Source organism: Chrysoperla carnea, assembly GCF_905475395.1.
Source record: "Chrysoperla carnea chromosome X unlocalized genomic scaffold, inChrCarn1.1 SUPER_X_unloc_6, whole genome shotgun sequence".
NCBI classification, from domain to species: domain Eukaryota; kingdom Metazoa; phylum Arthropoda; class Insecta; order Neuroptera; family Chrysopidae; genus Chrysoperla; species Chrysoperla carnea.
In genome coordinates, this window is record NW_025408189.1 from 135,281 (window position 1) to 148,612 (window position 13,332).

General features: G+C 24.1%; 3 non-coding genes across 3 annotated transcripts; all 3 read left to right on the forward strand.

The window, feature by feature from the left end:
* LOC123304507 lies at positions 1–119 on the forward strand. The gene has a single exon (XR_006536521.1). It is a non-coding gene; the product is annotated as a 5S ribosomal RNA (ribosomal RNA).
* Positions 120–6,471: 6,352 nt separating this feature from the next.
* On the forward strand, positions 6,472–6,590 carry LOC123304509. The gene has a single exon (XR_006536523.1). It is a non-coding gene; the product is annotated as a 5S ribosomal RNA (ribosomal RNA).
* Positions 6,591–12,942: 6,352 nt separating this feature from the next.
* Positions 12,943–13,061, forward strand: LOC123304510. Its single transcript, XR_006536524.1, has one exon. It is a non-coding gene; the product is annotated as a 5S ribosomal RNA (ribosomal RNA).
* Positions 13,062–13,332: the final 271 nt, after the last annotated feature.

Below are 13,332 nucleotides of genomic sequence, written 5' to 3' on the forward strand. Positions count from 1 at the left end.
GGCAACAGCCATACCACGTTGAAAACACCGGTTCTCGTCCGATCACCGAAGTTAAGCAACATTGGGCACAGTCAGTACTTGGATGGGTGACCGCTTGGGAACACTGTGTGCGGTTGCCTTTTTATATTAAAAATATATATTATTTTTCTTCTTTTCTTTTTTTTTACACACCATATATAAATATATGTTATTTAGAAATGTAAACCTTTTATATTATTCGTCAACAAATAAATATTATTTTTTGTATAAAATTTTATTGCATTTATAACTCATATCATGGTTACTTTAAAGCGAGAAGTTTTTTTAATATTTCAAATGAATATAAAATAATATAAATTTTATGAAATTTATTTATTTTTAGAAATAGCAATCGCTTATAATTATAACAAAATTTTAATAATGTTTAATTTTATTTCAATAATTTATATATATATATATATATATATATTTTTTAATAAAAATAATATACTCTTATTTAATAATATATGTTGGTCCTATATATAGGACCGAAAATATTTCTTATTTGTTTTTTTTTTTTTAAATTGTCATTTAAAACGCTTATGCACGTTCTCCACGAATACGTCTTGCCAATTGTATATCCTTAGGCATAATTGTAACACGCTTTGCATGAATTGCGCATAAATTGGTATCTTCAAATAAACCTACTAAATAGGCTTCACTAGCTTCTTGTAATGCCATAACAGCTGAACTTTGAAAACGTAAATCGGTTTTAAAATCTTGTGCAATTTCACGTACTAAACGTTGGAATGGTAATTTACGAATTAACAATTCAGTACTTTTTTGATAACGACGAATTTCTCGTAAAGCTACTGTACCAGGACGATATCTGTGTGGTTTTTTTACTCCACCAGTTGCTGGTGCACTTTTACGTGCAGCTTTCGTTGCTAATTGTTTTCTTGGTGCTTTACCACCAGTTGATTTACGTGCAGTTTGCTTGGTTCTAGCCATTTTCAAATAATAATGTTTTTACAAAAAAACACACAATTTTAAAAATTATATTCGACAATTTGATACTACAAAGTCAAATGTTTAAATGCGAAATAAATGTGTTGTATTTATATTTATATGAAATTTCAAAATTTTTGTTGTCATATCCTATTGGATAGCTATCAGAGTATGGACTAATCAAATTGTATAGGCGTGGCTTAAAAAATCTTTAATGCTTTATATAAAAAGGCACAATTGTACCGGCGCTCACATACATTACAATACTTGTGAGGTTAACACACGTGTTATCCGTTCGTTAAAATATTGTAAATAATTTTTTATTAAAATGACTGGCAGAGGAAAAGGTGGAAAGGGTCTTGGAAAAGGGGGTGCAAAACGTCATAGAAAAGTTTTGCGTGATAATATCCAAGGTATTACAAAACCTGCAATTCGTCGTTTAGCACGACGAGGTGGAGTAAAACGTATCTCTGGTTTAATTTATGAAGAAACACGTGGTGTACTTAAAGTATTCCTTGAAAATGTTATTCGGGATGCTGTTACATATACTGAACACGCAAAACGTAAAACAGTTACAGCTATGGATGTTGTATATGCATTAAAACGACAAGGTCGTACTTTGTATGGTTTTGGAGGTTAAGAAAATATAATAATTTACTTAAAATATTTAGTAAATTTATTAAAGAATATTTAATACATCCGATAAATTTAAACAGGCTTTCCTTTTTGGGAAGCCACTAATTTTATTTATATAAGAGTAAATAAATTTGTTAATAAATATAACATATTATATAATTTGTTTACAACAAATTATTTTGTTTATAACATACATTACCAAATATTTTTATTTATTTTTTTTTTTTATTGTAATATATCTGCAATAATAACTTATAATTTGTATATTATCTATTTTATTTTACAATAACTTATTGAATTTTTGAAAAAATTTTATTATAAATTAATATACTATTATATTTTTTATATATACAAGTTAAGAGTAACAAGTATCGATAGGAGATTATCGAATTTATAACTAATAAAACATTTCGCCTTAATCAAAGAAAATAAAGATTTTGCTATACCATTTTTTATACTTTCAATAAATAATTTATTATTAAATTTTTATTATTTCATTTATTTTTTAAAATTATTAAAAATATTTTTCTAATAATTATAAGCGTACATAAACAAGTAGTAAATGTAAAATGAAAATAATAAAGGTAATGTAATGCATTTGCATTACACTGATTTACGATATATATTCCGCGATATCCTTTATTATATTTAAAATTAATAATATTGATATACTAATAATAGATATATTCAAGCTATTAATATATAAAATTTTATATTAAATATGATATTAATAATTGTTTATTTTATTTTTTTGTATATATAAAAATAATTTACTCTTATTTAAAAAATTTGATGGCTCTCTTAAAAAGAGAGCCATTTTTATATGTTGATGTATTTTTATGTTATCAATTAAATAATATTTTCGATTTATTTATTTTGAACTTGTATATTTTGTAACAGCTTTAGTACCTTCACTAACAGCGTGCTTTGCCAATTCACCAGGTAATAATAATCGAACTGCGGTTTGAATTTCCCGACTTGTGATTGTTGAACGTTTATTATAATGTGCTAAACGTGATGCTTCAGCAGCAATACGTTCAAAAATATCATTAACAAAACTGTTCATGATACTCATAGCTTTACTAGAGATACCAGTATCAGGATGCACTTGTTTTAATACTTTGTAAATGTAAATTGCATATGATTCCTTGCGCTTCCTCTTCTTTTTCTTATCACTCTTTGATATATTTTTTTGAGCTTTGCCAGCTTTTTTTGCTGCTTTTCCACTTGTTTTTGGTGGCATTGTTACAAACAATTAATATACACAGATAGTTACAGAACACCAGTCAGTATATGTATGAGCGTGTCGTGTATACAACTAGCGTATTATATACGCGAAGATGGATATAACAATAAAAATGAATACTACTCTCTGATTGGCTGAAAATAATACTATAAGGTGATTGGTTTATTTTTAAAGTTTTATATTTTATAAATATTATAAATTAAAATACCCAAATAACATTTTAAACATTTATGTTACAATCCCCGTAACGTACACATCTGTGTGATTATATTTACAAAAAAAAGTATTAATTAAATAAATTTATTCGCTATGTCTGGACGAGGTAAAGGTGGTAAAGTAAAGGGAAAGGCAAAGTCAAGATCAAGCCGAGCAGGATTACAATTTCCTGTTGGAAGAATTCACAGATTATTACGAAAAGGAAATTATGCTGAACGAGTAGGTGCTGGTGCCCCAGTATATTTGGCTGCTGTTATGGAATATTTGGCTGCAGAAGTTCTCGAGTTAGCTGGTAATGCTGCCCGTGATAACAAAAAAACACGTATCATTCCACGTCATTTACAATTGGCAATTCGTAATGATGAAGAATTAAATAAATTATTATCTGGTGTAACAATTGCTCAAGGTGGTGTATTACCAAACATTCAAGCAGTGTTATTACCAAAGAAAACTGAAAAGAAAGCATAAATTAAAAACATTGCATTAATTTTTATAATAATAATACATCGATCATAGGCCTTTTAATAAAAGGCCACAAATTTATTTAAAATAAGAGTAAAAATTATTTTTATAAATAATATATTATAATATTTTTTTAAAGAATCAATTTAAATAATTATAAATTAATGATTCTTTTTTTTTTTTTTTTTTTTATATGTTATTATGGAAATAATTCATCATATTATGATGACATTTAGGTAACATATTATAAGAATATTCATAAAATATTATCAAAATAATATTGTATTATGATGATATTTAGACAAAATATTATAAGAATATACACAAAATATTATCAAAATAATATCATTAGATAACAAAACTGTTCATGATACTCATACCTTTACTAGAGATAAAAGTATCAGGATGCACTTGTATTAATACATATTATCACAACATCACAAAATATTTTTTAAAAGGAAAAATTTTTTTAAAATTATTATAAAATTTGATTGAATTAAATTTCAATTTATTTTTTTAATAATTAAAAAAAAAAAAAAAAAAAGCATATAAACTTTCTATTGAAAATGTTATTTTAAACTAGATGGCCAAGTGAACTTCGTTACACAAACAATATATGACGTATTCGTTATTTAAATAATCAGTATCCTTTGATATTATATCAATACGTTACTCTCTTCTTTTGATACATATTAATAAAATTTCAATTTATAAGATTTTATGTCAATTATATAAATAATATTATAAATTTTCTAAATACATAAGTTAAGTAACAAAAAATTTGAATAACAAGATAAATTTATATATTATGTTTTAATACTCGATACTATAATATATCGCATCCGTTACCAATTATTCGGTATCCTTTGATTTATACACAGAATGAACTAAAAATATATATCAAATTTATTTTATTTATTTATATATTTAATATTATTATTATTATTTTATATTACAAAGTTTCTTAACGAAGCTTACAATGATTTCTCATATCGTACTTAACAAAATTATTTAGATCATATAAAATTTAAATTGTTAAAAAATTTGTATATTTATTATTATTATTATTTATTTTTATTAAAATTACATAACATAAAATTAATAATATTTTAATAATTATATAAATTAATTCTTATTTAAAATAATCTTATATTAATCTCAACAAATACTCTAATAATATATTTTGTCATAAATTTTTTTATATTTAAAATAAATATTATAATATATAAATACTTATATCAGTATAAAATTTCTTTATATAATTATGAAAAAATTAATTTAATAGTTAATTATTGATATTAATGCATAAATAAAAGTATTTTCTAATGAAATATATTTTGTCAATGTTCGATTAACACATTTCATAATAATACGTTTTCATTATTGACAAAAAAAGTTTTTCTAAAAATGAAATCTTATACTATAATATATATATTTATATATTAAATTTTTTAATTATTTATATACTAATAATTTATAATAAATCGATATTAAATAAAAAATAAAAATATATACTTTTTAAGTTTACCTTAAAAATATTATTGTTTTGTATGATTGAAATAATTAATATTAAACTATGTTTATTAATAATTGTTAATAAAAAAATTAAATATATTTTAATTTATAAAATAAATATTATTATTAAATTTATAATTTATTATTTTATATATTATAGAAATTGAAAAAATAAATCATGTTTACTACGACAGTAAATTAGAAATACTATTTAATTTTTATGTGTTTTCTACATGGTACTTTGACTTACATAGGGACTTATATTATTGTGAATAATGATATAATTGAAAACCTTTATTTTTTATTTGATAGAATTATTATATTTTATCATTTAAATATTTATAATAAATACATTATTTTTATAAAGTAAAAAAATATGGCCGAAGAAAATTCTACAGCTGTTGCAGCAACTGCGGTTACTGCTGCTTCTACAACACCAACAAAAAAAGCAACAGCTTCTGGTGCTAAACGTACAAAACAACATTCAAAACCAACACATCCACGTACATCAGAAATGGTTGTTAACGCAATTAAAAATTTAAAAGAACGTGGTGGTTCATCATTACAAGCAATTAAAAAATATTTAGCTGCAAATTATAAAGTGGATTCTGATAAAATTTCACCATTTATTAAAAAATATTTAAAAGCTGCTGTAACTGAGGGAGTCTTGGTACAAACTAAAGGTAAAGGTGCATCTGGTTCATTCAAATTGGCTGCTTCCGCTTCATCTAATTCTTCAGCTAAATCAAAAGTATCCAAAAAAGAAAGTGGAGCAAAAGGTTCAGCAAAGAGTGCTAAAAGTAAACGGGCACCAAAAGAAAAGAAAGCCACAACTACATCATTGGCAGCCAAAAAGCCTAAAGCAAAAAAAGCGACTCCATCATCATCAACTGCTGCTAAAAAAGTTACTGCAAAATCATCAGCGGCATCAAAAAAAGCACCAGTTAAAGCAAAACCAGCAAAAAGTACAAAATCCGCTGCCAAAAGTAGCCCTGCTCGTAAACCGAAAGCACCAAAAGCTAAGAAAGCTTCTGTTGCCAAATCATCTCCTACAAAAATTAAAAAAGCAGCACCAAAAAAGAAATGATCTGTTACTTTAATAATATATTGAAATATTTCATTATTTTTGCTAAAAAATGAAAATAACATAGGCCTTAATACAGGCCACAAATTAATATTTGATAAGAGTAAATTATTTTTTGTATAAATATTTTATAAAATAATAGTTTAGAAACATTTGCCACAGTCAGTACCACGGATGGGTGGCCACTTGAGAATACTGTGTGCGGTTGCATTTTTATTTAAAATATATGGTATAATAAATAAGTATATATTTAAATTGATTACTTCATTGAAAATTTTAATAATATACTTTAATATTAATGATATTTATGAAAAATATATATTTGTAAAAATTTTCATTTATTACTGGCAACAGCCATACCACGTTGAAAACACCGGTTCTCGTCCGATCACCGAAGTTAAGCAACATTGGGCACAGTCAGTACTTGGATGGGTGACCGCTTGGGAACACTGTGTGCGGTTGCCTTTTTATATTAAAAATATATATTATTTTTCTTCTTTTCTTTTTTTTTACACACCATATATAAATATATGTTATTTAGAAATGTAAACCTTTTATATTATTCGTCAACAAATAAATATTATTTTTTGTATAAAATTTTATTGCATTTATAACTCATATCATGGTTACTTTAAAGCGAGAAGTTTTTTTAATATTTCAAATGAATATAAAATAATATAAATTTTATGAAATTTATTTATTTTTAGAAATAGCAATCGCTTATAATTATAACAAAATTTTAATAATGTTTAATTTTATTTCAATAATTTATATATATATATATATATATATATTTTTTAATAAAAATAATATACTCTTATTTAATAATATATGTTGGTCCTATATATAGGACCGAAAATATTTCTTATTTGTTTTTTTTTTTTTTAATTGTCATTTAAAACGCTTATGCACGTTCTCCACGAATACGTCTTGCCAATTGTATATCCTTAGGCATAATTGTAACACGCTTTGCATGAATTGCGCATAAATTGGTATCTTCAAATAAACCTACTAAATAGGCTTCACTAGCTTCTTGTAATGCCATAACAGCTGAACTTTGGAAACGTAAATCGGTTTTAAAATCTTGTGCAATTTCACGTACTAAACGTTGGAATGGTAATTTACGAATTAACAATTCAGTACTTTTTTGATAACGACGAATTTCTCGTAAAGCTACTGTACCAGGACGATATCTGTGTGGTTTTTTTACTCCACCAGTTGCTGGTGCACTTTTACGTGCAGCTTTCGTTGCTAATTGTTTTCTTGGTGCTTTACCACCAGTTGATTTACGTGCAGTTTGCTTGGTTCTAGCCATTTTCAAATAATAATGTTTTTACAAAAAAACACACAATTTTAAAAATTATATTCGACAATTTGATACTACAAAGTCAAATGTTTAAATGCGAAATAAATGTGTTGTATTTATATTTATATGAAATTTCAAAATTTTTGTTGTCATATCCTATTGGATAGCTATCAGAGTATGGACTAATCAAATTGTATAGGCGTGGCTTAAAAAATCTTTAATGCTTTATATAAAAAGGCACAATTGTACCGGCGCTCACATACATTACAATACTTGTGAGGTTAACACACGTGTTATCCGTTCGTTAAAATATTGTAAATAATTTTTTATTAAAATGACTGGCAGAGGAAAAGGTGGAAAGGGTCTTGGAAAAGGGGGTGCAAAACGTCATAGAAAAGTTTTGCGTGATAATATCCAAGGTATTACAAAACCTGCAATTCGTCGTTTAGCACGACGAGGTGGAGTAAAACGTATCTCTGGTTTAATTTATGAAGAAACACGTGGTGTACTTAAAGTATTCCTTGAAAATGTTATTCGGGATGCTGTTACATATACTGAACACGCAAAACGTAAAACAGTTACAGCTATGGATGTTGTATATGCATTAAAACGACAAGGTCGTACTTTGTATGGTTTTGGAGGTTAAGAAAATATAATAATTTACTTAAAATATTTAGTAAATTTATTAAAGAATATTTAATACATCCGATAAATTTAAACAGGCTTTCCTTTTTGGGAAGCCACTAATTTTATTTATATAAGAGTAAATAAATTTGTTAATAAATATAACATATTATATAATTTGTTTACAACAAATTATTTTGTTTATAACATACATTACCAAATATTTTTATTTATTTTTTTTTTTTATTGTAATATATCTGCAATAATAAATTATAATTTGTATATTATCTATTTTATTTTACAATAACTTATTGAATTTTTGAAAAAATTTTATTATAAATTAATATACTATTATATTTTTTATATATATAAGTTAAGAGTAACAAGTATCGATAGGAGATTATCGAATTTATAACTAATAAAACATTTCGCCTTAATCAAAGAAAATAAAGATTTTGCTATACCATTTTTTATACTTTCAATAAATAATTTATTATTAAATTTTTATTATTTCATTTATTTTTTAAAATTATTAAAAATATTTTTCTAATAATTATAAGCGTACATAAACAAGTAGTAAATGTAAAATGAAAATAATAAAGGTAATGTAATGCAAATGCATTACATTGATTTACGATATATATTCCGCGATATCCTTTATTATATTTAAAATTAATAATATTGATATACTAATAATAGATATATTCAAGCTATTAATATATAAAATTTTATATTAAATATGATATTAATAATTGTTTATTTTATTTTTTTGTATATATAAAAATAATTTACTCTTATTTAAAAAATTTGATGGCTCTCTTAAAAAGAGAGCCGTTTTTATATGTTGATGTATTTTTATGTTATCAATTAAATAATATTTTCGATTTATTTATTTTGAACTTGTATATTTTGTAACAGCTTTAGTACCTTCACTAACAGCGTGCTTTGCCAATTCACCAGGTAATAATAATCGAACTGCGGTTTGAATTTCCCGACTTGTGATTGTTGAACGTTTATTATAATGTGCTAAACGTGATGCTTCAGCAGCAATACGTTCAAAAATATCATTAACAAAACTGTTCATGATACTCATAGCTTTACTAGAGATACCAGTATCAGGATGCACTTGTTTTAATACTTTGTAAATGTAAATTGCATATGATTCCTTGCGCTTCCTCTTCTTTTTCTTATCACTCTTTGATATATTTTTTTGAGCTTTGCCAGCTTTTTTTGCTGCTTTTCCACTTGTTTTTGGTGGCATTGTTACAAACAATTAATATACACAGATAGTTACAGAACACCAGTCAGTATATGTATGAGCGTGTCGTGTATACAACTAGCGTATTATATACGCGAAGATGGATATAACAATAAAAATGAATACTACTCTCTGATTGGCTGAAAATAATACTATAAGGTGATTGGTTTATTTTTAAAGTTTTATATTTTATAAATATTATAAATTAAAATACCCAAATAACATTTTAAACATTTATGTTACAATCCCCGTAACGTACACATCTGTGTGATTATATTTACAAAAAAAAGTATTAATTAAATAAATTTATTCGCTATGTCTGGACGAGGTAAAGGTGGTAAAGTAAAGGGAAAGGCAAAGTCAAGATCAAGCCGAGCAGGATTACAATTTCCTGTTGGAAGAATTCACAGATTATTACGAAAAGGAAATTATGCTGAACGAGTAGGTGCTGGTGCCCCAGTATATTTGGCTGCTGTTATGGAATATTTGGCTGCAGAAGTTCTCGAGTTAGCTGGTAATGCTGCCCGTGATAACAAAAAAACACGTATCATTCCACGTCATTTACAATTGGCAATTCGTAATGATGAAGAATTAAATAAATTATTATCTGGTGTAACAATTGCTCAAGGTGGTGTATTACCAAACATTCAAGCAGTGTTATTACCAAAGAAAACTGAAAAGAAAGCATAAATTAAAAACATTGCATTAATTTTTATAATAATAATACATCGATCATAGGCCTTTTAATAAAAGGCCACAAATTTATTTAAAATAAGAGTAAAAATTATTTTTATAAATAATATATTATAATATTTTTTTAAAGAATCAATTTAAATAATTATAAATTAATGATTCTTTTTTTTTTTTTTTTTTTTATATGTTATTATGGAAATAATTCATCATATTATGATGACATTTAGGTAACATATTATAAGAATATTCATAAAATATTATCAAAATAATATTGTATTATGATGATATTTAGACAAAATATTATAAGAATATACACAAAATATTATCAAAATAATATCATTAGATAACAAAACTGTTCATGATACTCATACCTTTACTAGAGATAAAAGTATCAGGATGCACTTGTATTAATACATATTATCACAACATCACAAAATATTTTTTAAAAGGAAAAATTTTTTTAAAATTATTATAAAATTTGATTGAATTAAATTTCAATTTATTTTTTTAATAATTAAAGAAAAAAAAAAAAAAAGCATATAAACTTTCTATTGAAAATGTTATTTTAAACTAGATGGCCAAGTGAACTTCGTTACACAAACAATATATGACGTATTCGTTATTTAAATAATCAGTATCCTTTGATATTATATCAATACGTTACTCTCTTCTTTTGATACATATTAATAAAATTTCAATTTATAAGATTTTATGTCAATTATATAAATAATATTATAAATTTTCTAAATACATAAGTTAAGTAACAAAAAATTTGAATAACAAGATAAATTTATATATTATGTTTTAATACTCGATACTATAATATATCGCATCCGTTACCAATTATTCGGTATCCTTTGATTTATACACAGAATGAACTAAAAATATATATCAAATTTATTTTATTTATTTATATATTTAATATTATTATTATTATTTTATATTACAAAGTTTCTTAACGAAGCTTACAATGATTTCTCATATCGTACTTAACAAAATTATTTAGATCATATAAAATTTAAATTGTTAAAAAATTTGTATATTTATTATTATTATTATTTATTTTTATTAAAATTACATAACATAAAATTAATAATATTTTAATAATTATATAAATTAATTCTTATTTAAAATAATCTTATATTAATCTCAACAAATACTCTAATAATATATTTTGTCATAAATTTTTTTATATTTAAAATAAATATTATAATATATAAATACTTATATCAGTATAAAATTTCTTTATATAATTATGAAAAAATTAATTTAATAGTTAATTATTGATATTAATGCATAAATAAAAGTATTTTCTAATGAAATATATTTTGTCAATGTTCGATTAACACATTTCATAATAATACGTTTTCATTATTGACAAAAAAAGTTTTTCTAAAAATGAAATCTTATACTATAATATATATATTTATATATTAAATTTTTTAATTATTTATATACTAATAATTTATAATAAATCGATATTAAATAAAAAATAAAAATATATACTTTTTAAGTTTACCTTAAAAATATTATTGTTTTGTATGATTGAAATAATTAATATTAAACTATGTTTATTAATAATTGTTAATAAAAAAATTAAATATATTTTAATTTATAAAATAAATATTATTATTAAATTTATAATTTATTATTTTATATATTATAGAAATTGAAAAAATAAATCATGTTTACTACGACAGTAAATTAGAAATACTATTTAATTTTTATGTGTTTTCTACATGGTACTTTGACTTACATAGGGACTTATATTATTGTGAATAATGATATAATTGAAAACCTTTATTTTTTATTTGATAGAATTATTATATTTTATCATTTAAATATTTATAATAAATACATTATTTTTATAAAGTAAAAAAATATGGCCGAAGAAAATTCTACAGCTGTTGCAGCAACTGCGGTTACTGCTGCTTCTACAACACCAACAAAAAAAGCAACAGCTTCTGGTGCTAAACGTACAAAACAACATTCAAAACCAACACATCCACGTACATCAGAAATGGTTGTTAACGCAATTAAAAATTTAAAAGAACGTGGTGGTTCATCATTACAAGCAATTAAAAAATATTTAGCTGCAAATTATAAAGTGGATTCTGATAAAATTTCACCATTTATTAAAAAATATTTAAAAGCTGCTGTAACTGAGGGAGCCTTGGTACAAACTAAAGGTAAAGGTGCATCTGGTTCATTCAAATTGGCTGCTTCCGCTTCATCTAATTCTTCAGCTAAATCAAAAGTATCCAAAAAAGAAAGTGGAGCAAAAGGTTCAGCAAAGAGTGCTAAAAGTAAACGGGCACCAAAAGAAAAGAAAGCCACAACTACATCATTGGCAGCCAAAAAGCCTAAAGCAAAAAAAGCGACTCCATCATCATCAACTGCTGCTAAAAAAGTTACTGCAAAATCATCAGCGGCATCAAAAAAAGCACCAGTTAAAGCAAAACCAGCAAAAAGTACAAAATCCGCTGCCAAAAGTAGCCCTGCTCGTAAACCGAAAGCACCAAAAGCTAAGAAAGCTTCTGTTGCCAAATCATCTCCTACAAAAATTAAAAAAGCAGCACCAAAAAAGAAATGATCTGTTACTTTAATAATATATTGAAATATTTCATTATTTTTGCTAAAAAATGAAAATAACATAGGCCTTAATACAGGCCACAAATTAATATTTGATAAGAGTAAATTATTTTTTGTATAAATATTTTATAAAATAATAGTTTAGAAACATTTGCCACAGTCAGTACCACGGATGGGTGGCCACTTGAGAATACTGTGTGCGGTTGCATTTTTATTTAAAATATATGGTATAATAAATAAGTATATATTTAAATTGATTACTTCATTGAAAATTTTAATAATATACTTTAATATTAATGATATTTATGAAAAATATATATTTGTAAAAATTTTCATTTATTACTGGCAACAGCCATACCACGTTGAAAACACCGGTTCTCGTCCGATCACCGAAGTTAAGCAACATTGGGCACAGTCAGTACTTGGATGGGTGACCGCTTGGGAACACTGTGTGCGGTTGCCTTTTTATATTAAAAATATATATTATTTTTCTTCTTTTCTTTTTTTTTACACACCATATATAAATATATGTTATTTAGAAATGTAAACCTTTTATATTATTCGTCAACAAATAAATATTATTTTTTGTATAAAATTTTATTGCATTTATAACTCATATCATGGTTACTTTAAAGCGAGAAGTTTTTTTAATATTTCAAATGAATATAAAATAATATAAATTTTATGAAATTTATTTATTTTTAGAAATAGCAATCGCTTATAATTATAACAAA